We start from the raw sequence: 27,604 nt of genomic DNA, 5'->3' as shown, positions 1-27,604 counted from the left end.
GAACTTGTGATAAGGGGTAATACTGTGGCTGAATAAGTTACTGTCAAGTGCAATAGCCCCTTTACTTAAGGGAAAATGTATTTGTGGAGATTAATACTATGAATCCTAAATATCGATGTGAATTCAGGAAATCATAGTATATTTTCTAAATGAGGTTAAATGGCCTTTTTCTTTTATAAAAGCCAGCTTTAGCATATATATATGAGACTAGATTTCCATGAAATCTCAATCAGAAATTGTTGACATATTCTTAGAATTTCTTATATAACATATGGCTGTGATTTTTCTTTCCTGCACTTGCAAGTTGGCTGGGTGGCAGAAAGCCTCTGGGCATAAGCAAAGGGCCCTTTCCTTGCTGCAACCTGTCCCTGCTTGTTTCAGATTACCAGATGGACACTTATTTTACAAATCAAATTCCAAAGGTTTCCATATTAATATGCTCCATTGGAAACTTTATTGATTATAAAATAGATCAGTTCCCTGCTAGTCCAAGACTTCAAGGAAAACACACACAAAAAATTCTTGTATAAAGCAGTGATCTACCGGGGCCTAAAATGAGGCCACCTAAATGTAAATTGTAAGAAGAAGGTATATGCAAGGTTTACATGCCATAAAGCAATCTTTAACTAGTTCAGATTTCATTATATCTGATGTAAATCTCATGTTTTACACCTTGGCTTCCTTCAGTGCAAAGTAAGATAAAAGGCCAAATTAACATATTCAACTTGAACAGACTTGAACAGGCACTTGGTGAAGTAAGGGCAGTGCACAGCAAGTTGAAGTAAGGGCAGTGCACAGCAAGGTGAAAGCCCTCTGAGAATTGCCGCGACCCACGTCCAAGCAGCAAGTTCGGCAATTGTTAGGGCTAGCTGGATATTATAGCTGTTTCATCCCACATTTTGCTACATGGGCTGCCCTTTTATCAGATCTCTTGGAGTCAAGGAACCCATACCCTGGAAGCCCAAACACCAACAGGCCCTGGATCAGATAGTGAATATCCTTACCAATCCCCTGGTGCTGCGAGGGCCAGATTTTGAGCAACCCTTCACTGTATATACTGATGCCTCGAGGGTAGGCCTAGGGGCAGTGTTGGCTCAAAAGCAGGAGGGTCAAGAACATCCTATACTCTTCCTCAGCAGGAAGCTGTTCCCCAGAGAAAAGGCTTACTTCACGCTGGCAGTGAAGTGGGCTGTACTCTCACTGTGATACTACCTGCTGTACAACTGGTCACCGACCACTTCATACTGGTCACCGACCACACTGCCTTGAAATGGATGAAGGACAGAGGGTAGCACAATGAGCGGGTTCAGCGGTGGATGCTGGTGTTACAGCCATACACATTCACGATACTGCACTGGGCGGGGACTTCCTATCAAGATGGCATGCACCAGTGGTGAGGAGCACGAACACCTTAAGGGGAAGGGTGTGTGAGGCACCGGCATGAGATGCCACGCCAGAGAGGCGGGGTCGAGGCAGCAGGGCAAGAGCTTCAAAAGTAAGACGCGCAGGAGAGAGGAGGTGGGCGTCGGAGAACAGAGAGGTAGAAGGTGGGAAGGATTAAGAAGGCTGTGCTGCAGAGTCAAGGAGCAGCAAGCGGCAAGGCTCAGAGAAGAGATGGCAGGTACAGAAGTCCAGTCTCAGAGAGCCAGGGAAGAGGGAGTGGAGAGGCTCGGAGCCCAGCCCTGTCAGGTAATCCAGAACATCTTGTCAAGCACACCATTACAGCCTACCAGCATGATAAACAGGCAGGCGAGTAACACCAAAGGAACACCAGTGAAGGGAACACTGGAAACACACAAGGTCAGAAAGTCCAGTCAGGCCTGGGATGAGCTGTAAGATTGCAGCCCTTTGTTAAAGGGGCAGTGTCTAGTCTGAGGCCACTGGACCAAACATCACACAGATCTCTCTCTATCTATATCTATATCTATATCTATATCTATATCTATATCTATATCTATATCTATATCTATATCTATATCTATATCTATATCTATATCTATATCTATATATAATACATGACTCTTACTGGTAATTATTAATATTTTAGGAGGTCAGTGGGAAATGTTAAAACATTCTGACATGTACTAGTTAATCTCAAGAGCCACTAAATACTTTTCTCCCAGGACCTAATTTAAGCCTCATTTATATCATTACTAAGCATTTACCAAACTGTGTTAGTGAGTTATCTTTTTTTGCTGAAATGAACTTACTTCTGCGAAACTAAACTTACATAAAAACACACTACTGTCTCTGGTAAGTTTGGTGTAGTGGTTAAGAGTGGTTCTACTCTGGAGAACCAGGCTTGATTCCACACTCCTTCACTTGAAGCCAGCTGGGTGACCAGCTTGGGTCAGTCACAACTTCTTGCTCTCTCAGCCCTATACACCTCACAGGTGACTGTGAGGATAATCATAATAACAACACACTTTGTAAACTGCTCTGAGTGGGTGTTAAGTTGTCCTGAAGGACGGTATATAAATTGACTGTTGTTGTTGTTGTCTATTATTATCTATTGTCAAGGTAGGCAATCTGAAATTCCAAGTGGTGGGTAGGAGCAACAAATGGGTCATGGGAAGCAGGAAGTCCTTGGCACACTACAGTTTGAGTGACAACTACCTATTTCTTTCCTTTTCATCTCAATAAATCAGGACAAGGTAGTAAACAGGTGCAGGGCTGCCAGAATCTAGAGATGTGCAGAACCTCATCATAAAATGTCATCACAGACAAACTGAAACTCTTTTTCAGGAGCCAGATTTAGGGGAATATGGACATGGGAGCATCTGTCACAGATTGTCACCTGCTGTAACATTATTCAATAATGACCTACCCAATATCTGGTGCACAGTTCGATTTCTTGTTGCTAGTCTAGTTTAATAATGATTAAGATTAAAATGCTTCTATTGAACTTAAGAGGAAGCCATTTTGGATTTACTTGCTTATGTATGATAAATAAATATAGATATGAGAGTACATATTTATCAGTTTATATGGAAAGGATAAATCCTGCGTGTGAATTGTGCATCAACATTTAGAAATAGAATGAAATTTGGTATTCAATCAAATGTTGAACAAATGGGGGGGAAGTACAGAAGATATTCCTTGTCTTGGGAACCATTTATTCTAGGGATGGCTCTGCCTTTTGGTCCCCTCAGAATGCCTTGGATGATCCTAAGCAGAAGCCTTTAAATTTGTCTGAACATTTTTCATTAAGTGACATTTGACAGCAAATAGTGGGGAAGGTATAAAAGATCTGAAAGACAGTGGTCAAACTGAATGCCTGCCTTATGTTCCTGAAAACCCAGAGTTTGCACAAGTGAGAGTTCATACCATGAGCCTTAGAAATATTTTCACTGATTTGAGCAAGAGCAGCTGTTCTCAAAAGAATAATTTGCAGGCATGTCTGTCCATACTGCAAAACAGCTTTTGCATTTAGCTATGCTGCAGAAGATACACACACACACACACAGAGAGAGAATAAGCTTGAGTACACAGACTCAACAGGCATTTCAAGACTCAATAGAGGTGCTGGTACTGTTGTTATGGCTATACCACTGGGACTCTGGTCAACATTTCACATTGTGTCAGCTTGATCTAAGGAATATCAATGGCATCCAAATGACTTTTCCTTATAATAGTTTCTTTATATATATAAAATATTCTTGTGTTGATCTCTCCTTGTCAAATGAACATAGACGCTTATGGCTAATCAGCCTTTGATCTCTGCTGAAGACAGCCGATCAGAAAAACATACCACGGATGTCAAAGCTTGGCATTGATCGTTCCTACTTTGGTTCCCTTTGCTTGAGGGATTAACTTCTCCCAGCAACTTTGATAGATCAGTATTAAATAAGATGAGCCTCCAGAGTCCTGTTAAACATCACTCATGGCACTGAAGATGTGTCTCAAAATAGAAAGAAATAGGTGTGTGGGTGTGTAAGCACCATAGAAGTAATTCAATATAGAAACAAATTTGCTATGCAGTTACCTTCTGATTAGGTCAAGTCAAAGTTTGCAAAGGATTTAAAAATATTCGCTATCATTGTGTGCTCCATTTCAAAAGGAGTTTAAGTGTTAAAGTTTGGATTATGTTGTAATAAAATAGCCTTCACAGCCTTCCCTGCCCTGTTTCACCTGGATGGGGAGTTTATCCGGCTGCCAAAGATCTGTTAGCAGGTTTTGTGCAATCTCAAACAGAGTTATAGTCTTCTCAACACACTTAAGTTGAAGGGCTCAGAAATCTGCTTAGGATAGCACTGGTCCATAGGGAGATCTATTTTCCAGCCTTTGCCCCTCTTCCACTAGTGGAAAAGTAGAGTACTGCTAATTCTGCACATACCAAAACCAAATGCATCTGACAAAGTGGGCTTTAGTCTACAAAAATGTATGCTGGAATAAAATCGTTTCATTTTTAAGGTGCCACAAGACTCTTGTCACAAGATCAAACTACTTAAATACTTTTATGGGGGGGGGCGGGAATCTAGTGCTTTCCTAGCATCTTATACCTAAATATGGTAAGCATGAGATAAATCCTTGGAAGACAAGACTTTCTTAGAAATCTTATATTCAGAAATGTTTTCTTAAAACCTCTCTTAAGTTGCAAGTTATCAGAGAACAAAGGAAGTTTCTTCTGGGAGATGGCAGAAGGCCCACAAAATAGCACAGATGTAATAAAAACGTGGATATTACTTAGCAAATAAAAAGAAAAAAAGTGTGTATACAGCATCCTGCAAGGAAAAAAAAATAAAAATATGCAAGAAACATATTCTGGTTTCAGAGAACCTATTGTGCCCTAAGATGGAAATAAAGTAGCTAATAAAGTTACCCAAATTTAACTTTCCTTCCGCTTCATGGTTCAAAAGGTAAGCCATCCCATTCTCCAATTTCTATCAGCCTTCCTCTAAAACATTGCTCTCTGTCAGATCTGAATAAAATTATTCTAGTTGCTTTTGATGCATAGTGAAATCTCTGCCTTCTACCTGGTGGAATTTTCCAGTCAAAGCTAGTTTTTTCATGTGTGTGCCTCTTTAAGAATGTGATAGCCCCAGCCACTTGGTTAATATATGAAAGTAGATTCTTCCCATAACTAGATTTCCAACTGAACTCAAACTGATAGCAACAAGTTTCATTTATTTGGAGATGCCAGCATCTGAGCATCACAGTACAAATTATACATTTCCCCCCAAACCTATGAATTTTATACAGGTTATCTGTAAGCTAGATACCATTTCACAATACATGTGTTTCTTGTACAACACCACTTAAGCAGTTCTTAAACAGAATTGAGATAAGATATTCAAGCTAATATAAGAAACATTCAACAAAGGACCCCTTTATTAAGGTGTGCTAGATTTCCAGAGTATAGAAGCATAGCCAATAGAGTAGCTAAACATAGAAAAATATTCAGGGCTACATGTGACAAATGGTCAGCTAGAATCAGTATTTGCTTAAGCAATTGCAAATATGAAACTTGTAGAACTACAGATTAAGAGAAGTTGGACATATTACTTCCAACTTATCTACATCCTCACATTTCAGATTTCTCCTACCAGTATAAACATAGATTTGAAAAATTAGCTGGGAGACTTACATGCTGTTGGAAAGTGGAGGAAGAAGGATAGGACATCCTATCTCATGGTAGAGTTTTATAAAATAATGAAGAAAGAATTGCTAATTATGAAGAGTACTGTGCAAAATAAAACAAATGAGCCAGCAATACACAATGAAATTGCTGGTCTGGTTTGTTAAAGTGGTTTCCAGAATGGTGAAACAAATTTGGGAAATGAAGCTGTAATGACTCTCCCCTCCCCCCTTGAAAAGTTTCTGTGTTTTGGTTTGGTTCTTACCATGCATCAGCTGCTCAGACATGCAAGCACTAGCAGTGGCAAGTGGCAGCATCTGTAACTGTTTTCCTTTTCTTTCTTTTTTTTAGAAAATTTTTATTGGTGAGTATACTTTTCAAATTCAATACATACATTCCCTCAATATCTAATTAACCCTATCCCCCACCCTTTTCCTCCCCCCTCTCTATCGATTTCCAACAGCTTTCCAACCCTTACCCCCTCTTATTACTTGATAATTCCCTTAGTCTAAGCACATTCTATTTTTTTTCAGGTATTCTATCATATATATCAAATATCCTATCAATATAGCATGCTTCTATCAATTATACTATCAAATATTCTATCAGTATAATATACATCTATCAATTATACTATCAATATAGTATAAATCTTATACCCCTCAATATAGCAGATCAGTATAATATAATAATATAATATAATATAATATAATATAATATAATATAATATAATATAATATAATATAATATAATATAATATAATATAATATAATATAATATAATATAATATAATATAATATAATATATAACAAAAGTCTTAGTTTAAACATATTCTATTTCTTTTAAATATATATTCTAACAAATATACTATTGTCATTATAATATGTATTAACACCCCTACTGTGCGCCCTGCCACCAATGTGGCACCGCACACAGCACCATACTGCACATTCATTATATAATATACAATCTGATCTACCAACATAATAGTATATATAGTATGCCCCATCAGTATATTTATTTAACTATTCCCTTATTCATATACTCTGAGAAAGGTATTACTTATCGTAACCTCCCTATCTTATTCTTTAAAAAATCAGTTCTAAATTTCACCCCTCTTCTGCTATGTTATAATCCAAGTTTAGATTAAAATACATATAAATTCTTAATGGTAAAGTCACTTCTCTCTTCTGTTTAAAATGTCTTATTTCAAAAGCTCTCAAATTTTCTTTAATATTCGTACACGTTGTAATCTTGATTGTATTCTTCTGCAAGTGCTCCCATGCCTCCATTGCTATTTCTTTATGAAAATTTATTGCCCACTTCACCATCTGTACTTTCACTGTTTCATCCCCAGTGTACCATTTTAGAAGTATCTTATAGATCTTTGAGATTTGTTTCTTGCCTTCTTGTAGCATTACTTCTTCCAATTCTGTATTTTCCATTCTTACTCCTCCCCTCGAACAGTCCGATTTGTAAAGATCCCTTATCTGTCTGTATTGAAACCAACTATAGCGAGGAGACAATTCTTCTTGTGACTTTATTCTTATTGTTGAATATTGTATTTGTATTATCTCCTTGTAAGTTAAACATTGCTGTTCGTTCTCAACAGTTCTCGGGTCTATTACTTCATACGGGACCACCCAAGAGGGGATTTGATCTTCCAGATACATCTTATATTTCTTCCAGATTGTGAAGAGGCTTCTTCTAATATAGTGATGCAGAAACAGAGAGTCCGCTTTTATTTTATTGTACCATAGGTATGCATGCCATCCAAATATTTTCTTATAACCTTCCAATGCCAGAAGCTTGCGATTTTTCAGCGTTATCCAATCCTTTATCCATGTCAAACAAATTGCTTCATAATACAGTCTTAAGTTGGGCAGTTGCAAGCCACCTCTTTCTTTCGCACCCTGTAACACTTTCATTTTAACACGTGGTTTCTTGCCTGCCCACACAAAATTCGAAATTTTTCTTTGCCATTTTTCAAATTGTTTAGAGTCTTGAATAATCGGAATCGTTTGTAACAGAAACATCACACGAGGTAGAACATTCATTTTTATTGTCGCGATTCTGCCCAGCCATGATAAATTCAACTTGTTCCACTTTATCAAATCTCTCTCTATTTGTATCCACAACTTCTCATAGTTTTTCTTAAATAAGTCTATATTTTTTGCAGTTAGTTCAATTCCCAAATATTTTACTTTGTTTGTTACCTCGCAGTCCGTTAATTCCATCAGTTCTTGTTGTTTCTGTTTGGTCATATTTTTGCATAGTATCTTCGACTTCTTTTTATTTACAAAAAAACCAGCCAGATCTCCAAATTCCTTTATCTTCTTTATTACCTTTGGCATATTGTCAATTGGATCCTCTACAATCAACATTATGTCATCCGCAAATGCTCTGACCTTGTAGGTAAACTCTCTTATCTTTATACCTCGGATTGTGTCGTCCTCTCGTATCTGAATCATCAATATCTCCAAAATCAATATGAACAGCAGTGGAGACAATGGGCAGCCTTGCCTTGTGCCTTTACTTATTTTCAGTTTTTTTGTCAAATCGTCATTCACTACAATCGCTGCACTTTGGTCTTTATAAATTCCTTTAACTGCTTGTATGAACTTTTCTCCCATTTGCAGCTTTTCCATGGTGGCGAACATAAAGTCCCAGTTCAAATTGTCAAATGCTTTTTCTGCGTCTACGAAAAAGAAACCAACCTCCTTATCACAATGCTTATCATAGTATTCAATAGCATTTATTACTGTTCTCAGATTGTCTTTGATTTGTCTACTAGGTAAAAATCCCGCTTGTTCGTCTGCAATGAATTCCGACATCCATCCTTTAATTCTTTCCGCCAACACCTTTGCAAATATTTTATAATCATTATTCAACAATGAAATTGGTCTATAATTTTTAACATTAGTCAAATCTTGTCCTTCTTTTGGAATCAATGATATGTTAGCCTCCTTCCAAGAATCAGGAATCCCTTGATCCTGCATAGCACCATTCATCACCTCTTTCAGGAGAGGTGCCAATTCTTGGCCCATTATTTTATAAAATTTTGCCGTTAGTCCATCCGGGCCTGGTGCCTTCCCCAATTTCGTTGATTGAATAGCTTCTTTTATTTCTTCTTCTGTCACTTCCTTATTCAATTTCTCTTTCCATTCTTCAGAGAGTGTCGGAAGTTTCATCTTATCTAAATATTCCGCTATTGAATCTTTGTTCACCTCTTTTTTTTGGTATAATTTTGCATAAAATTTAAAAAGGCTCTACTAATGGCGACTTGATCACTTAATAGCTTATCATCTTCTCGTATCGTACTAATAATTTTCTTCTCCTTCCTCTTTTTTAGTTGCCATGCCAAATATTTCCCAGGTTTATTTGCACCTTCAAACGACCTCTGATTCATCCTCTTTAAATTCCACTCCAATTCTTTGTTGTTCATTACCGATAACTGTTCTTGCAATATTTTTATATCCCGGTATATTTTCTTTTTGCCTGGTCTCTTTTTGAGCTGAATCTCTTTGGCTTTAATTTTTTCCATAATTTCTTGTCTTTTCTCCTCCTTTTTCCTCCTGTCTCTCGCATTCAAGTCCATTAGTATCCCTCTGATCATGGCCTTATATGTGTCCCAAACCTTATTTGTCGATACTTCTTTATTCAAATTGTATTGCAAAAAGAACTTAGTCTCTCTTCGCAGCAACGCAATATTCTCTTCCGATTGTAACAGGTCTTCATTTATTCTCCATCCTCTTCTTTTGGTATTGTTACCAAATTTCCACACAATTGGATTATGATCTGAGCCTACCTTTGGCATTATTTCCACCTCTTTAGTCCAGAGCGACAGTTCTTTGGAGGCCCAGATCATATCAATTCTTGATAGTGTAGAGTGTCTTGCAGAGTAATATGTATATTGTCTATTCTTGGGATACTGTCTCCTCCATACATCCTCTAAACTTTCCTGTTTCGTGATTGCAAAAAATGACTTTGGTAATAGTCCTCTTTTTTTTGTGTAGTCTTAGATTTCTTGTCTTCCTCCAAGTTTGTGACTCCATTAAAATCACCTGCCAATATTATTTGGTCATAAGACAGTTCATCTAACTGTTTTTGTAAGTCCGTAAAAAATTTTCTTTTGCACCATTAGGCGCATAAATTCCAATCACCAATGTCTTTTTTAAATTCCAAATTATTTCCATCGCCAAATATCGAGCTTCAACATCACTGAACGCCACTTTAGGCTGTAGTTCCTCCTTTATATACAACACAACACCCCTCTTTTTCTGTTTGGAGGCAGCTACAAATTCTTTTCCGAGTTTTGCCATTTTCAAATATTTTACATCTTGCTTTCTAATATGTGTCTCTTGTAGGCATACAATTTTATATTTCTGTTTTACAAGCCAGTGGAAAATAACCTTACATTTACAAGGTGAGTTTAGTCCATTTACATTCCAAGATATAATTTTACACTCCATGATCAAGGTTTTGTGGGTTTTGGTAAGTCCTTTTCATTTTTACTAATAAAATCCTCCATTTCCTGGCCAGATCTGATGCTCTTTCTTACTCCACCAAACTCAAATGTCAGTCCCTCTGGTATTTCCCATCGGTATTTTACTTTCATTTCTTTTAACATCTGGACTAGCTCTCTGTATTTCTTTCTTTCCAACAACACCGATCTGGGCAGCTCCTTCATAATTCTTACCGCCTTTCCATCAACTTCTAGTGGATCCTGAAACTGTTTGGTCACAATTAGTTCCCTTGTATTTCTTGTCGTAAATTGCACAATCATATCCCTTGGTAACTTCCTCTGAGATGCAAATTTTGAATTAATTCTGTACACCACATCTAGGAGAGCTGCAATTTCCTCTTCCTCCTTCCCCAGGTACTCTGCCAAAATTTCTGTAATCTGCTCTCGGGCGGTCTTTTCCTCTGTTTCTGGGATCGAACGAAATCTTAGCTGTTTTGCCGTTTGTTTACTTTCCGCGATGGTCACTCTCGCTTTCAGTCCTCTCATCTCTGTCCTCTGCAGATCCATTGTGTTTTCTACTACCTTCACTCTCTGCTGCGTATCTGATACGTCTTTTACCAGTTCTGCCATTTCCGATTTAAGTGTCTCTTTAAAGTCTCTAAAGTCTTTTGCCATCTCCTGTATCATACCTTTGAGCTCTTTATTGCCTTCTGTAACTTCAGAAACTTTTTTATTCAGATTCTCCATCGCAGCTTGCCACTCTTTCTTCGACATCGTGGGGCTAGATTTACCATGCTCCCACGAGTCTGCCCTTTTCCTTAAATCCGTGGCGCTGATTTATTACTTCCAATTGCTTTAAAAAGTCCCAATTTACTCAGTTTTTGTTAAAAGTTGTTTTGCTCAGTCCAAAATGTTGGGCGTTTTTTCTCTATGGTTTTAACTTGAAGCAAACACCCTTACCTTCTTCCAAGATGTCCTACTTCCTGTTTCCTTGAAGCCAAAACTTTGCCCTTCTCTGAAATGGCAAACTTCCACTTCCTGTATTAACACAGAGCACCTCTTGCCAGTCTCTTTATGGTCCTGACGTACTTCCTGTTTCTTTAATGGTTGCAGCAGTTCTCGCGATATTCAAGCTTTCCCACAGTCCAGTATCTCTTCCCACCTCAGGTATGTAAACAATATCCAATTTTTCGCTTTAACTACTGTTTAAAATGTCACTTTTTAGATTTTCCCTTGCCGGAATCTTCCCCTTCACTTAATCAGTCTGTTGCAGTTTTTAAGTCCAGTTTTAAACTTTATTATTCACTTAAATCTGTCCTGGTTTGAGAGATAGCAATCTTTACCTTCTTAAACGTCTTTTCTTGGTTTGTAATCGCTGTTTCTTTTAATCAAACGAATCCGTTTCCCTTGCTGCTTAATGAAGCTCAGGCATGCAGGTCTTATGCCAATACAATTGACTCCTGAGCCGCTGCAGAGATCTTAGCAAACCTGTCTTCGGGTGGGACCTCAAGGGCAGGAGGGAGCTCGTTGCTTAGAGCCCCCCACCACCCGAGATCAACGCGCCCTCAGATGCAGTGCGTACTTGCCTGTTCTCCGCCTGAGAACAGGGGGCCGCAGGCAATCTGTGTCCCTCTAGCCTCCACAAACAGTGGCACGGACAGCTCAGCTCTTAGAGCTGCTTTAGACCTCCATGGATCCCGAACCGGAAGTCCTGTAACTGTTTTCCTTAATGGCAACCAAGCAAGTGGATCCCAAGGGGAGAGACTGAATCCTAGCATAGCATAACTCCGTTGGTGGGAAAGGGATTGTGCATGTTGTGCATGAGTGCATTTTTTCTTCAGTGCTTCCTGGATAATGGCATTGGCAGCATTGAGTGGCTCCAGTTCGCAAAGAGGCTTGCTTCCCATTGGGGAGAGGAAGAGCAGACAGCACAGTACTGTTGACATCTCCTTGTCAATCCCTTTCTACATGTTTTTACACACAATGCAATGAAATTCTGGCAACAACCAACATCCATATGGATGTGCACACACAGGTTTGAGGAAGAAGGGGTCTCTTCCAGCCTCCAATAAATTTGTTCAATAAATTCCAATGTTTGACTTGACCCCGAAAATCATATCATTAATACTGAGTGCAATGCTTGACATTTTAGCTATTTTTTGACACTGAGATTGATGTCTTGAGAGATATCAATTTGGTTTCCTTTAGTATTTTTGGAAGTCATCGTCTGTTGTTTGTTGGTTTCAGAAAGTGACAAAGGCTTCCTTTGCAGACTGCCCCCCATCCCAGTCTGCAGGTGGCCCATTATTCCTTATGGGGGACTTTTGGGGGTGTGAGGGGCTGAAATAGCAACTTTTCAACTAAATGACACCAAAATTGTCTCAGAGCTCGGGCTGCCTGTCCACTAATGAACTCCCACATTTCAAGGAAATTGGACCAAGGGATCCAATTCTACAAGTCACTGAACAAGGTTCCTCAGCCAGCCTACTTGCAGAGGAAAAAAGGGCCCTGCCCCCACAAAGAATGGAGGGAAGGAGAAAGAGTGAGCAGGAACGACTGCTGTGCTAGGCCCTGTGCCTGGCTAGGCACTATAGGGCAGCTGTCAGAGAGGCCAAAGCTCAAAATTAGCTGAGTCTGGCCAGGGAGGATCACCATAATAAAAAGAGGAGTGAACAGAAGGTAAAGTGGGAAATACTTCCATTACAGGGTGAAAATGGAGAAACTCTGACAGAAGACAGAGAGATGAAAGAAAGACTCTATGCCTATTTTGCCTCAGTTTTCTCCCTGAAGGAGAGAACAGGCCAACCTAGAGATGGTAGTAGGCAAGGCATGGTTTCAGGGCTACTGTTGACATGGGAAGAGAAATTGTGTAGAAGCACTTTGCTGCACTGGATGTGTACAAATCCCCTGGGCCAGATGAGGTGCATCCGAGAGTGCTTAAAGAACTTTTGAAAGAGCTTGCCTTTATCAATCATCTTCCAGGCCTCTTGGAGACAGGTGATGCGCTGGAAGACTGGAAGATGTTGATGTCATTCCAGTCTTCAAGAAAAGGAAAAATGATGATCTACAGGCCAGTCATCCTGACCTCTGTCCCTGGAAAGATACTGGTGCAGATATTAAAGGTGTCAATCTGCAAGCATCTGATGGACAACATGGTGATACAGAGAAGTCAACATGGATTTGTCACAAACAGATCCTACAAAACCAACCTCATCTCCTTCTATGACCGAGTGACAGCCTATTGGATCATGGGAAAGCTGTTTATCTGTATTTCAGCAAAGTTTTTGAGAAGGTTCTGCATGATGTTCTGAAAGGTACACTGGAGGACTGTGGACTGGATTCTAGGATGGTTAGATGGATAGGGAACTGGCTGGATAACCACACCCAAAGAATAGTTGTCAATAACATCACATCTGATTGGAGAGAAGTGTTCAGTGGAGTGCCACAGGGTTCTGTTCTGGGCTCGGTGCTTTTCAATATTTTTATAAATTATCTGGATGAGGGTGTGAAGAAAGTCCTCTTTAAATGTGCTGATGACATCAAACTGAGAGGACTAGCAAACACCCCTGAAGATAGAATTCAATGAGATTTGAACAAACTGGAAAAGTGCGCAGATTTGAATAAGATACCATTTAATATGGATAAGTGCTGGGTTCTGCACCTGGGTAACAAAAATGCAAAGCATGCATAATGAATGTGGGATACACTTCTGGGTAGGAGCGTATGTGAACAAAATCTTGGGATATAGGTGAATGGGAAGCTAAATATGAGCAGTTAGTGTGATGCAGCAGCCCAAAAAGCAAATGCAATCTTAGGGTGTATCAACAAAGGCATAACATCCAAATCACAGGATGTCATCGTTATTTAAAAAAACCCTAGGCTTCTATAAACTAATTAGGAGGGTAGCAGAGTAGTGTTAATCTCAGAAAAAATATGATGGGTGTTTCAGAGCTTGCTGGCTGGAGTGAATGTGAGAAAGAAAATAACAAACTTATACTTAGCTTAGGTTTAGAAAAGAAATAACAGTTCTTTATTATAGGAACACTGTACTATGATAGGAAAGAGAAGAGAGAGATTCCTATCTACTTATCTAGTCTAAGGATGGGCATGGATTGCAGGATAAGTCCAGCATCCATAGTGCAAGATTGAAAGAAGAGATAGTTGCGTGACAAATGGAGGAAGAGAAGGATGTCACTCACGAGGAAGAAGTCCTGAGATTAGCAATCTACACTTCAAAGGATGGTTCAGGCCAGTAAGGGGTAAACAGATGCCCTGACCTCTCTGTCTTTTTAACTTTCTGGGTTGTCCCCCTCTAAAACCTAAGAAAAGGGACAATTGTCCCACTGTATACCACACCGACCAGGCCCCATCTGGAGTATTGTGTGCAGTTCTGGAGGTGTCATTTAAAAAACGATGAGGAAAAATTGGAATGGGTGCAGAGGAGAGCAACCAGGATGATCAGGGGCCTGGAGACCAAACACTGTGAGGAAAGACTGAAGGATCTGGGAATATTCAGTTTGGAGAAGGGGTTGAGGGGAGACATGATCACTCCCTTTAAAAGGCTGTCACTTAGAGGAGGAGAGAGAGCTGTTCCTCTTGGCAACAGAGGATAGGATTTGAAACAATGAGTTTAAACTATTATTATTACTACTACTACTACTACTACTACTACTATTATGGTGATCCTCCCTGGCCAGACTCAGCTAATTCTGAGCTTTGGCCTCTCTGACTACTACTACTACTACTACTACTACTACTACTACTACTACATTTCTAGACCGCCCTCCCCATCAGACGGGCTCAGGGCGGTGTAACAACCAACAATTTACAACATACAATTTAAAACAATAAAAACATCACGAAGAAACAATTAAAACATTTAAAACATTTAAAACATTTTTCTGTATACAATAAAATTTCTCAGTGGCGGATGTAAATATTAAAATTCAGGGCCTAGGTCTTACAAAATGCCATGAATCGGACATTGTGAGCTCCTGCATGGGTGGTGGATGTTCTTCAATGGTATGGTCAACAAGAGGACAGCCTAGCTCCCACCAAATGCCTGCTGGAACATCTCCGTCTTGCAGGCCTGATGGAAAGATAACAAATCCTGCCGGGCCCTAGTCTCCTCAGACAGAGAGTTCCACCAGGTCGGAGCCAGGGCTGAAAAGGCCCTGGCTCTGGTAGAGGCCAGACGGACCTCCCTGGGGCCAGGGACCATCAGCAGATGCTTATTAGCTGATCGAAGCAATCTCCAAGGAACATATGGGGAGAGACAGTCCCAAAGGTATGCTGGGTCCAGTCCACATAGGGCTTTATAGGTCAACACCAAAACCTTGAACCGGACCCAGTACTCAACCGGTAACCAGTGCAGCTGTCGGAGGATAGATGTTATACGTGCCATGGTTGGAACGCTGGCAATCACTCATGCATTCTGAACCAGCTGCAGTTTCTGGATCAAGCCCAAGGGAAGCCCCATGTAGAGCAAGTTACAGTAGTCTAATCTGGAGGTGACCGTTGCCTGGATCACTGTCGTAAGGTCATGGGTCGATAAGTAAGGGACAAGTTGCTGAGCATGTCTAAGATAGAAAAATTAGGATCGAACAACCGCTGTGACCTATGCCTCCATAGATAGGGAAGCATCCAGGACCACCCCCAGGTTCCTAACTTTTGACACTGGCACAAGCGGCACTCCATCGAGAGCCGGGAGCCGGAGTCTGCACTCATGGACCCTAGACCCACATGCAGGACCTCCGTCTTCATGGGATTCAATTTTAGCCAACTCTGTTTCAACCATCCGAAGGCATGTTCCAGGACATCTGGGGCAGAGTCGGGCCAGCCGTCCATTATCAAATACAATTGGGTGTCATCTGCATATTGATGGCACCCAAGTCTGAAACTCCATACCAGCTGGGCGAGGGGGCGCATGTATATGTTAAATAGCAAGGGGGAGAGTATTGCCCCTTGAGGGACACCACACACCAATGGGTGGGGGGATTTATTTATTTATTTATTTATTTTCGATTTTTATTTCGCCCTCCCCACATTTCCAGCAGGCTCAGGGCTGATTACAACATACATAAAGGTTAAAATATATAAAACAATTATTATAATTAACAATTCTAAAAACATCTCATTTACACAATTAAAATACAATTATAAATTATAAATATCAGCATAGCGGCACAGAATTTGACTGATCAAAAATTTAAAACAACTTCAGAGCACCTCTGCATTAAAACGTTTTTTAAAAATGGGGGGGAATTGGTGGTGGGGGAGGGCCCCATCAACTGGCCAGGGGGGCTCCGCCTAGCACTGCCCATATACCCAGCGGAACAGCTCCGTCTTGCAGGCCCGGCGAAAGGATAACAAATCTTGCTGGGCCTTAATCTCTTCAGACAGAGCATTCCACCAGGCTGGGGCTAGGATCAAAAAGGCCCTGGCCCTGGTCAATGCCAGGCGAGCCTCCCTGGGGCCAGGGACCATCAGCAACGGCTTATTAGCTGATCGAAGCAACCTCCGGGGAACATATGGGGAGAGGCAGTCCCGAAGGTATGCTGGGCCCAGTCTGCATAGGGCTTTGTAGGTCAACATTGGAACCTTGAACCGGACCAGGTACTCAATTGGTAACCAGAGCAGCTGACACAGTGCCGGTGTTATATGCTCACACATCGGCAGGCCCGTGATAACACATGCCGCCGCATTCTGCACCAGCTGTAACCGCCGGATCAGGTTCAGGGGAAGCCCTGCATAGAGCATGTTACAGTAGTCTAACCTAGAGGTGACCATTGCCTGGACCACTGTAGTCAAGTCATGGGATGACACCTCCTCCCCAAAGCCACCCTCTGTCCCCGACCATGGAGAAAAGAGACAAACCACTGCAAGGCTGTCCCTCGTATCCCCACATCGGCAAGGCGGTGGATCAGCAGGTCATGGTCGACCGTATCAAATGCTACTGATAGATCTAACAATATCAACAGCACCGACCCACCTTGATCCAGCTGTCTACGGAGATCGTCCATCAGGGCGACCAGTAACGTCTCCGTCCCATGTCCTGGATGGAACCCAGACTGGAAGGGATCAAGGGATGAGGAATAATTCTGGAAGACCTGCAGCTGCTCTACCACTGCCCGCTCAATCACCTTACCCAGAAACGGGAGGTTCGAAACTGGGCGGTAACTGACCGGGTCAGCAGGGTCCAAAGATGTTTTTTTTCAAGAGAGGCCTAACCACAGCTTGCTTCAACGCTTCTGGAAAGATCCTGGAGTGCAGAGACATGTTGACAATGGCTTCCAGGGCATCCCGTAGCCCATCTACGCTGGCCTTCACCAACCACAAAGAACACAGGTCCAAGGAGCATGTGGTAGGCCTAACTGCTCGCAGGATCTTGCCAATCTCATCCCCAGAGAGTGGACTGAAATGGCCTAATCTTATTCCAGAAGGTGGCCAAGGGGCCTCCAGTTCGCACACTGTATCAACTGTGGCTAGGAGATCACGGTGGACAGACAAGATTTTATCAGCAAAAAAAGCTCCCCAAAGCCTCACAGCTAATATCCGAATTTGAATTTTGATGGTCCCCTCCTGATAAGGAGACCAAGGACCGAACCACATTGAACAGTTTTGCTGGGCGTGAGCTAGCTGATGCAATGGAGGCTGCATAAAACTCTTTCTTTGTAGCCTTCACTGCCATCTCATAGGCCTTCATAAATGTCCTGTAAGATGCTCTTGCCTCTTCGTCACAAGTTTGCTGCCATACTCCCTCTAGCCGTCTCAGCTCCTGCTTCTTCAGGTGTAGCTCCTCTGTATACCAGGGAACTAGTCTGGTACGGGGAACTACTGGTGGAAAGGTACCGCCTGGACATGAGGAAAAATCTGTTCACATTAAGAGTAATCCAGCAGTGGAATCAGCTGCCTAGAGATGTGGTGGTTTCCCTCTTAGTCATTCGAGTCTTCAAGGAGCAGCTTGACAAATACCCTGGGGGGATACTTTAGGCTGTTCCTGCATTGGGCAGGAGGTTGGACTACATGGTCTGTAAGGCCCCTTCCAACTTTATGGTTCTATGATTCTATGGCTGGGTGCTGCCTACATCTGGCCACTGCTTGGAAAATCAGTAGAGTCAAAGAAAAACAAGATGATTGCTGTATTGCTAATGGTATGCACCTGGAGATGAAAAACAATCTGGATTTTTCAATGGTGGGGATTTCATAATTTCCAATCATCCCAGATCTGTGTTACTCTTCTGGAAAATCGCAGTAATAATCCAGTTGCCTGACTGCTTTTCTTTCTGGACCTTCTGCTTTCAGGCCCCAGAGCCTGCCCTCTGCCACCTTTACACTTGCATTAAGCTTATCTCAGATTTTGTTAACTCTTTATTTTTATTTATAATTTTTTTACAACGTTAACAAAATGTTAACACCAAACGAGTGATTTATATAACAACATTTAAGATACTGAGCTAAACAACCTGATATACAGATTTTTATACCATATACAATTAATATAAAAGAAAATATTTGGGGGGGGGGGGTACAGAGCTGTCAGTTGTAGCATAGTTGGTTACAAATTCAAAAAGGGGGACATTTTTCTATATATAAAGATTGATAATTGGGATTATTCATAGATCTTATCTGATCAGTTACTTTCTCCATCACCAACATGTCCCAAACCTTCAGCAATCACTGTTTGACAGTGGGGATCTTGTCTGTTTTCCAATTTTGAGCTAATGCAGTCTTAGCTGCTGTCAACAATAATGAAACAAAATCTTTTCTCAGTTTTGAAACACCATTATCATTCCATAAATTGAGCATGATAGTTTCTGGACATTTTTCTATTTTGTGTCCTATGATCTTTTCTATAACTTCTAGCATTTTATTCCAATATTTTTGGACATGTGGACAGGACCACCAGCAATGAATAAATAATCCAATGTTACCACAGGCTTTCTAGCAATTGGGATTTGTTTTTGCTTTACAATAATACAGTTTTTTTGGTGTGAAATACCATCTTGAATAGATTTTGTATGACTGCAGTTTGATATTTAAAGTAGAGATGGGCACGAACTGGAAAAAACCCGAACCATGTGGTTCGTGGTTCATTAAATTTCATGAACCATGAACCACAAACTTTCACAAACCTTCCCCTGGTTCTCAAACCGGTTCATTTGGCTCATGAAAACGTCCCATCCAGGTCAGAAATCATCACTTCTGGGTCAGCAGAAGGTCACTTCCAAGCCAGCAGAAGTTCACTTCTGGGTCAGCAGAAGGTCTGCAGGAAGTCCATCCCCTGTTGCCTAGGAAACTGATTGATTGGCATCAGGCTGTCTGCAGTGATGAACCAAAAAATGAACCAAATGAACCAGCCTAAAAGTTCATGGCGGTTTGTCAGATATAGGATCTAATGAACCGTGGTTTGCGAACCATGAACCGGCCTGGTTCGTGCTTAATTTTGGTTTGTATTTCAGTTTGTGCTCAACTCTAATTTAAAGCATTGATATTGTATATTTTGGAAGACCATACCTGATTCCATTGATTTTTTCTTATATCCCTACAACAGACTTTTTGCCAAGCTTTTTGTGATGGGGTTGCTGTTGACCAGATATTTTGATTCAATAGTTTATAAAGAATAGAAATTAATCCTTTAACACCTTTCCAGCCTTTGCTTATTAGTGTTTCAAATAAAGTTAAAGTTCTGTCCAATAGAGTGTTAATACCTCTTTTGTTAATCAAATTGTGAATTTGTTGATATTGAAACCAAAGAATTTCTACCTTCTATTTTATCTTTAGATAAGCTTTTGAATACATTTGCTTTTTACTATATATGTCACAAAATCTATAAATGCCTATATTTCTCCAGATGTTAAAGGTATCTGGGTTGTCTCCTGGTATAAACCAGTTTTGTCCTAAGAATGCCATTATAGAGGAGGTACCAGGTGCTAACAAGTGTCTATGTTTGTCCCATATATGTAGGCTATCTCTCAAAAAAGGGTTATCCCAGATTCCCTTTATCTTTCTTGAGGTTTGTTCCAAATGATTTCCTGAAAATTTTTAGGTGCTACACATGAATGTTCAATCTGTAGCCATGCTTGGTTTTTTTTCTGAGTGATATACAATATTAGGTTTTTGAGTTGTGCTGCCTCATAATATTTTAATAAATTTGGAAAACCTAAACCTCCTAATTTGGTGGGTCTTATAAATTAAAATTGATTCTAGGGTTTTTATTTTACCAAATTAATTTATTTAGTTTCGTTTGCCAGATCTTTATTTCCTTTGGACATATTTTGATAGGGATGTTCAGGAATAAAAATAAATATTTGGATAAAATTGTGGCTTTTATTAGTTCAATTTTTTCCAACCAAGTTAATTGTGATTTCGACCAATCATATAAAAGATTTTGTATTTGTTTATCAAGGGATTTGAAATTACATTCAGATAAGCCTTTTAAGTTGCTTGGAATAATAACACCTAAGTGCCTGCAAGATTTCAATATCCATTTAAACTGGTAATTGTCTGTGATTGCTTTTTTGGTATTTAGAAGAATATTTATAGGATAAATTTCAGTTTTTGAGTAATTAATGGTAAATCCTGAAGCAGCACTGAAGAGTTTGATGTTTTGGATAAGATTACTTAAGGATTTTGTTGGGTCACTTAAGTAAATGACAACATTGTCTTCATATAAGCTTAGTATATGTGGTATTGAGTCAATAATGATTCCCTTTACATTTTGATCCTGATGGATTGCATGTGCTAGAGGTTCGATTGAAATCACAAACAAAATGGGTGAGAGGGGACAGCCTTGTCTTGTACCTCTTGTTGGTAATAAATGGTCTGTTTTATAATTATTAACACATAGCTGGGCTATAGGAGATTGATTTTACACATCAATGGTTCTTAAGAAATATGAGCCAAATCCCATATGCTTTAGCAAAGTTTTCAGGCTTATCTTAGTTAATTGTCTTCTTGAGTGACATTATTCTGTATTCAAACTGCTTTACAAATTGAAGCTTTAAATTCTTAATAATATGCAGGTATATAGGGTATATCTTAAGAAATTTTTGTTTTTACTTTTTTCTCCATTGCTAGTGGTGTTTATTATCTAGGTGGATTGTGGACAATTTTTTTTTTTTTTGTAAAATTTTTATTGGGTTAGAACATTAATATTTTTACATTACATTGCATTCAATTATCCCCTAATTTTTCGTTTCTAACCCCCTCCCTTTCCCCCCCTTTTGTTGACTTCCAACAGCTTTCCCACCCTCTGTCCCTTTTCCCTTACTTCTATTAATTTCCTCTATCTAAAACAAATATATATTCTCCATTATATTAAGCAGTACATCTTTAACTCTTTTACTTACTAAACATCCAAACTATACTTCTTTAGATAAACAATTTATCCCATTTTCCAGTTTTGAATATTTCTGTATGTCATAAACCATAAAAATTTCCCACATTTAAATCAAACAATTTGATTTGTTCTCTCTATATTAATCATTTCTTCTTTTTATAGTATTTCTATATAACTCATCACATAGTCAGTCATTTTAACTCTTCTATACATTCAGTTTGGTGCATATAAGTCTTATCAAGTAAAAAAAAATATTGTTAATTACTCAATCCTCATGTTTAAACCGTTAATTATTCTCTATCAATATTCTATCAATTAACCTTTACATATCTATATATATCTCAATCAATTAATTAATCTAACTGCTTATAAATTCACATTTCTCTTCCTCCCCCGGTAAAGTCACCCCTCTCTTTTATACTTTTATTGTACTTCAGTAGTTCTCAAACTGCCACAGTTTTCCTCCCACCTCCCACTTCTTCTCCAGATATTGTTTCAGCTTCTCCCAGTCTGTGTTAAACTGCCCTGAGTCCAGATCTCTCAGTTTTCTTGTCATCTTGTCCATTTCAGCCATATACAGCAATTTGTAGATCCAATCTTCAATAGTTGGCACTTCTTGTACTTTCCATTTCTGCGCATACAAAAGTCTAGCTGCTGCAGTCATATAAAATATCAACGTCCTGTGGTGGGCTGGGATTCCCTCCATTCCCAAGTTTAGCAGCAGGAGTTCTGGGTTCTTATTTATTTGAAACTGTAAAATTTCACTCATTTCTCTTATTATTTCCCCCCAGAACTGCCTAGCTACCTCACACGACCACCACATATGATAGAGGGAGCCCTCATGCTTTCTACATTTCCAGCATTTATTAGAAGTGTTCAAGTTTCCTAGCGCAATCTTCTTTGGTGTCATGTACCAACGATAGATCATTTTGAAAATGTTCTCTTTAATATTAATACATGTCGTTGTCTTCATTGTAGTTTTCCACAAGTATTCCCATGCCTCCATTGTTATTTCTTTATTAAAATTTATAGCCCATTTCACCATTTGTGTTTTAACTGTCTCATCCTCGGTATACCATTTCAACAGTACTTGGTATACCTTGGATATTCTTTTCTTGTCCTCTTTAAAAAGGGTCTGCTCTAGTTCCGAATTCTCTGTTCGTATACCTCCCTTTACAGAGTCCGAGTTATACAAATCTCTGATCTGTCTATACTGGAACCAATCGTAGTTCGGTGATAGTTCCTCTTGCGTCTTTATTCTAAGTTTAGACACTTCAGTTTTAGTTATTTCTTTGTACGTTAAACATTGTTGTTCATTATCAACAGCTCTCGGATCTATCACCTCGTATGGAACCACCCACAAAGGGGTTCCTTCTTGTAGGTAAATTCTGTACTTCTTCCAGATTGTATATAAACTTCTCCTTACAAAATGATGCAGGAACATCGAGTTGACCTTTACTTTGTCATGCCATAGGTATGCGTGCTATCCAAAAAATTTTTTATATCCCTCTAGGGCTAATAGTTTCTTATTCCTTAATGTCATCCACTCTTTTAACCAAACTAGGCAGATTGCATCATGGTAAAGTCTCAGGTTGGGCAGTTGCATTCCGCCTCTTTCCTTTGCATCTTGTAGAACTTTTACTTTCACTCGAGGCTTCTTGCCTGCCCAAACAAAATCTGATATTTTCCTCTGCCATTTTTCAAATTGTTTAGAGTCTCTGATGATTGGTATTGTCTGTAGCAAAAACATTACTCTTGGTAACACATTCATCTTAACTGCTGCAATCCTGCCCAACCATGACAAATTCAGTCTATTCCATTTGATCAAGTCTCTCTCTATCTGAGTCCATAATTTTTCATAATTATTCTTGAACAAATCTATATTTTTTGCAGTCAGCTCAACTCCCAAATATTTCACCTTACTAGTTACTTCACAGTCCGTTGTTTCCATTAACAATTGTTGTTTCTGCTTAGTCATGTTTTTACATAATATCTTTGACTTCTTTTTGTTAATGAAGAAACCTGCCAAGTCACCAAACTCCTTGATCTTGTCTATCACTTTTGGCATGTTCTCCAATGGATCTTCTACAATTAACATTATGTCATCTGCAAATGCTCTAACCTTGTATGAATAGTCCTTTATTTTTATTCCTCGTATTTCCTCGTCTTGTCGTATTTGTATCATCAGAATCTCCAATACTAAAATGAACAACAATGGAGATAACGGGCAACCTTGTCTTGTTCCTTTACTAATCGTCAATTTCTTGGTCAGTTCATCATTCACTACAATTGCTGCAGTCTGGTCTCTATAAATTTCTTTAATTGCTCTGATGAATCTTTCTCCCAATTGTAGCTTTTCCATAGTGGCAAACAAAAAATCCCAGTTTAAATTGTCAAACGCTTTTTCAGCGTCTACAAAGAAGAAACCAACCTCTTTGTCACAACGCTTATCATAATATTCAATAGCATTAATCACTGTCCTTAAATTGTCTCTTATTTGTCTGTCTGGCAAAAAGCCTGCTTGTTCCTCCTCTATGACTTCCGAGAGCCACCCCTTCAGTCTCTCCGCCAATATCTTCGTAAAAATTTTATAATCATTGTTAAGTAGTGATATAGGTCTGTAATTTTTCACGTTAGTCAAATCTTGGCCCTCTTTTGGGATCAATGATATATTCGCTTCGCTCCAAGTGTCTGGAATTCTTTGATCCCTAAAAACTCCGTTCATCACCTCTTTTAGGAATGGTGCCAGTTCGTTGGCCATTGTCTTATAAAATTTAGCCGTAAGTCCATCTGGCCCTGGCGCCTTTCCTAGATTTGCAGATTGTATTGCCTTACTTATTTCCTCATCAGTTACTTCACTATTCAACTTATTTCTCCAAGCTTCCGAGATCTCTGGAAGTTTGGTTTTCTCCAAATATGATGCTATTGATTCTTTGGTTACTTCTTTTTTATTATACAGCTTAGCATAAAATTTATAAAAGGCTCTACTAATGGTAGTCTGCTCCAGGTACGTTTTATTTTCTTCACAGATTTTATTTATTATTTTCTTTTCCCTTTTCTTCTTCAATTGCCATGCCAAATATTTCCCAGGTTTATTAGCACCCTCAAAAGCTTTTTGATTCAGTCTTTTAAGGTTCCACTCCAATTCTTTATTACTCATTGCTGTTAACTGTTCTTGAAGAATTTTAATTTCCTGATGTATTTTCTTTTTCCCTGGTCTCTTTTTTAACTGTATTTCTTTGGCCTTTATTTTCTCCTCAATCTCTTGTCTTTTCTCCTCTTTCTTTTTCCTTGCTCTGCCATTTAAGTCCATTAGTATGCCCCTTACAACCGCCTTGTACGCGTCCCAAACTTTACTGGTTGGTACTTCTTTATTCACGTTATATTGTATAAAAAACTTTGTCTCTCTTCTCAATATTTCCATATTTTCACTTTCCTGTAGCAAGTCCTCATTTATTCTCCAGGCTTTCCTTTTTCTCCTTTTTCCAAATTTCCACATAATTGGATTGTGATCTGAGCCTACCATCGGCATTATTTCTACCTCCTTAGTCCATAACGCTAAGTCCTTTGAGGCCCAGATCATATCAATTCTTGATAATGTAAGATGCCTTGCAGAATAAAAAGTAAACTGTTTGGTTTTAGGATATTCTCTCCTCCATACATCTTCGAGAGTCTCTTGTTGAATCAACTCAAAAAAAAGCTTTGGCAATAGTCCTCTTTTCTTTTGTGTTGTTGTAGTCTTTTTATCTAGTTCCAAATCTGTCACTCCATTAAAATCTCCAGCAAGAATTATCTGGTCATATACAAGATCGTCTAAATGCTTCCTTAAATCCTCAAAGAAGCTTTCCTTTGCACCGTTAGGTGCATAAAGTCCGACTACCAACACTCTCTTTAAATTCCAATTACATTCCACCGCTACAAATCTAGCTTCCACATCTCTCATAACAAATTTTGGCTGCAGCTCCTCTTTTATGTACAACACCACTCCTCTTTTTTTCTTATTAGAGGCCGCTACAAATTTTTTCCCAATTTTCCAGATTTTAAATATTTTACATCCTGTTTTCTAATATGGGTCTCCTGCAAACAAACAATATCACATTTTTGTTTTAGTAGCCAATGAAAAATATTTTTCCTCTTATTCGGTGAGTTTAGTCCATTTACATTCCAAGATAATACATTACACTCCATATTCATGGTTTTGTTGGTAAGTTTTTTTCATTGTCCTTGATAAATCTCTCCATCTCCCGCTCAGATCTGATGCGTTTTTTTGCCCCTCCAAACTCAAAGGACACTCCTTCCGGTAACTCCCATCTGTATCTGATATTCATGTCCTTCAAAGTTTGAATTAGCACTCTATATTTTTTCCTGTCCAGTAACACTGATCTGGGCAGTTCCTTCATTATGATAATCGTCTTGCCATCAATCTCCAATGGATCTTGAAATTGTTTTGTCACAATCCTCTCTTTCATGTTTCTAGTTGTAAACTGCACAATCACATCCCTTGGTAGTTTCCTCTGGGTTGCAATTCTCGAGTTCACACGGTACGCCACATCTAGGATAGCCACAATTTCCTCCTCCTCCTTCCCCAGGTAATCAGCCAACACCTCAGTCATCTGTTCTTGCGCTGACTTCCCTTCCACTTCTGGCAGACCACGAAAACGAAGCTGCTTCTCCATGTGTTTAGTTTCTGCAACTGACATCCTCCCCTTCACCAGTCTCATCTCTGTTTGTTGCGTTTCTATTAAATTCTCCATCGCGTCTTCTACTGTTTTAACTCTCTGCTGCGTTCCTTGTAATTCACTACTAATCGTTTCCACGCCTTTTTTCACTTCTGACAGCTCCGACTTTACTGTCTGTGTAACTTCTTTGACCTCTTTAATAAGCTCCAATTTCGTGTCCTTAAGTTCTTTCATCATGTCTATAAGCTTTTTGTCCAAATTTTCTATTGCCGATTGCCACTCTTTTTTCGACATCGTGGGGCTTGCTTTAGCTCGCTCCCACGAATCTGCTCTCTTCCTTAGCTCCGTGGCGTATGTTTAAACGTTTTCCTTTTTTTCAAATGTCCCAATCTTTGCCAAAATTAATTTTTTGTATCCAAAATGTCGGGCGTCTTTTCTCTATGGTTTCTCTATGTTATTGTAATCCAAGATGGCCTACTTCCTCTTCCGCTGAAGCCGCGACCCTTCCCTTTTCAAAAATGGCGATTCCCTACTTCCTGTCCGTCGGCAAGGGCCGCTTCCCTCCAGCCACTCTATTGTTGTTACGCACTTCCTGTCTCCCGTCTTCCCACAGCAGGTCTCGCGATGGTGTCTTTTTCCCACAGCTCCAAAACCACAGGTATTCAAAACAATAGTCCGATTTTTGCAATAACTTCTTTAAATTTAGTCTCTTTTAAAATACAACTCCTGCCGAGTCTTCACCTCCTTTTCACTAGTCTGTTGCAGTTTAAAAATCTACTTTCTTTCCTCTCTGTTTTTATCAATCTGTCCCGTTTCAAGAGATAGCGATCTTTACCTTCTCTTCAACTTTCTTGGGTTGTAATCGCTGTTTCGATCTTAAATTCTCCTCTCGACTTCCCTCCCCGATCGAAGCTTGGGTATGTAGGTCTTATGCCAGCCGAATTGGCCCCAGAACTGCCGCAGAGATTATAGCCGACCCGTCGCAAGGTGGGACCTCAAGGATTGGGGGGGAGACTCCTTGAGTAGAGCCCCCCCTCATCCGAGATCTAGCTCACCCTAGGGTCTTGAGCGTTCTTTGCCTGCTCCCCGCCTGAGAGCAGTCGGCCGCGGGTTATTTTCACCCCTCCGGCCGGTTAAAACGGCAGTCCGGTCAGCTCCGCAAATGGAGCTGCATTAGACCTCCATGAATCCCAAACCGGAAGTCGATTGTGGACAATTTTATTCACATGATAGTGTCAGTCTACATGAGATATATTTTGGTTTTATTTTATTCAGTCAGGAATTTAGAAAGAAGATTATGATTGAAAACAGCATGCAGAACGTTAATTAATGGAAGTTTCCATCTTAGGTCTTGTTTCAAACCTTTTTGATGTTGAACAAGCACGTGTCTGAAAATCTCCATCTTCAGATCCTTCTGTTGAGATTTCATCCAAATACTATAAATAGATATATTCAAATTAGCAGTAATAGCGCTCTTCCCATTTAAGAGAAAGAGACACTCTGGCAAGAAATTACCAAAGTCCTTTAAGTGCTAAGATCTC

The sequence above is a fragment of the Eublepharis macularius genome, chromosome 6 (assembly GCF_028583425.1).
Source record: "Eublepharis macularius isolate TG4126 chromosome 6, MPM_Emac_v1.0, whole genome shotgun sequence".
NCBI lineage: Eukaryota > Metazoa > Chordata > Lepidosauria > Squamata > Eublepharidae > Eublepharis > Eublepharis macularius.
Note: the sequence above shows the minus strand (reverse complement) of the source record.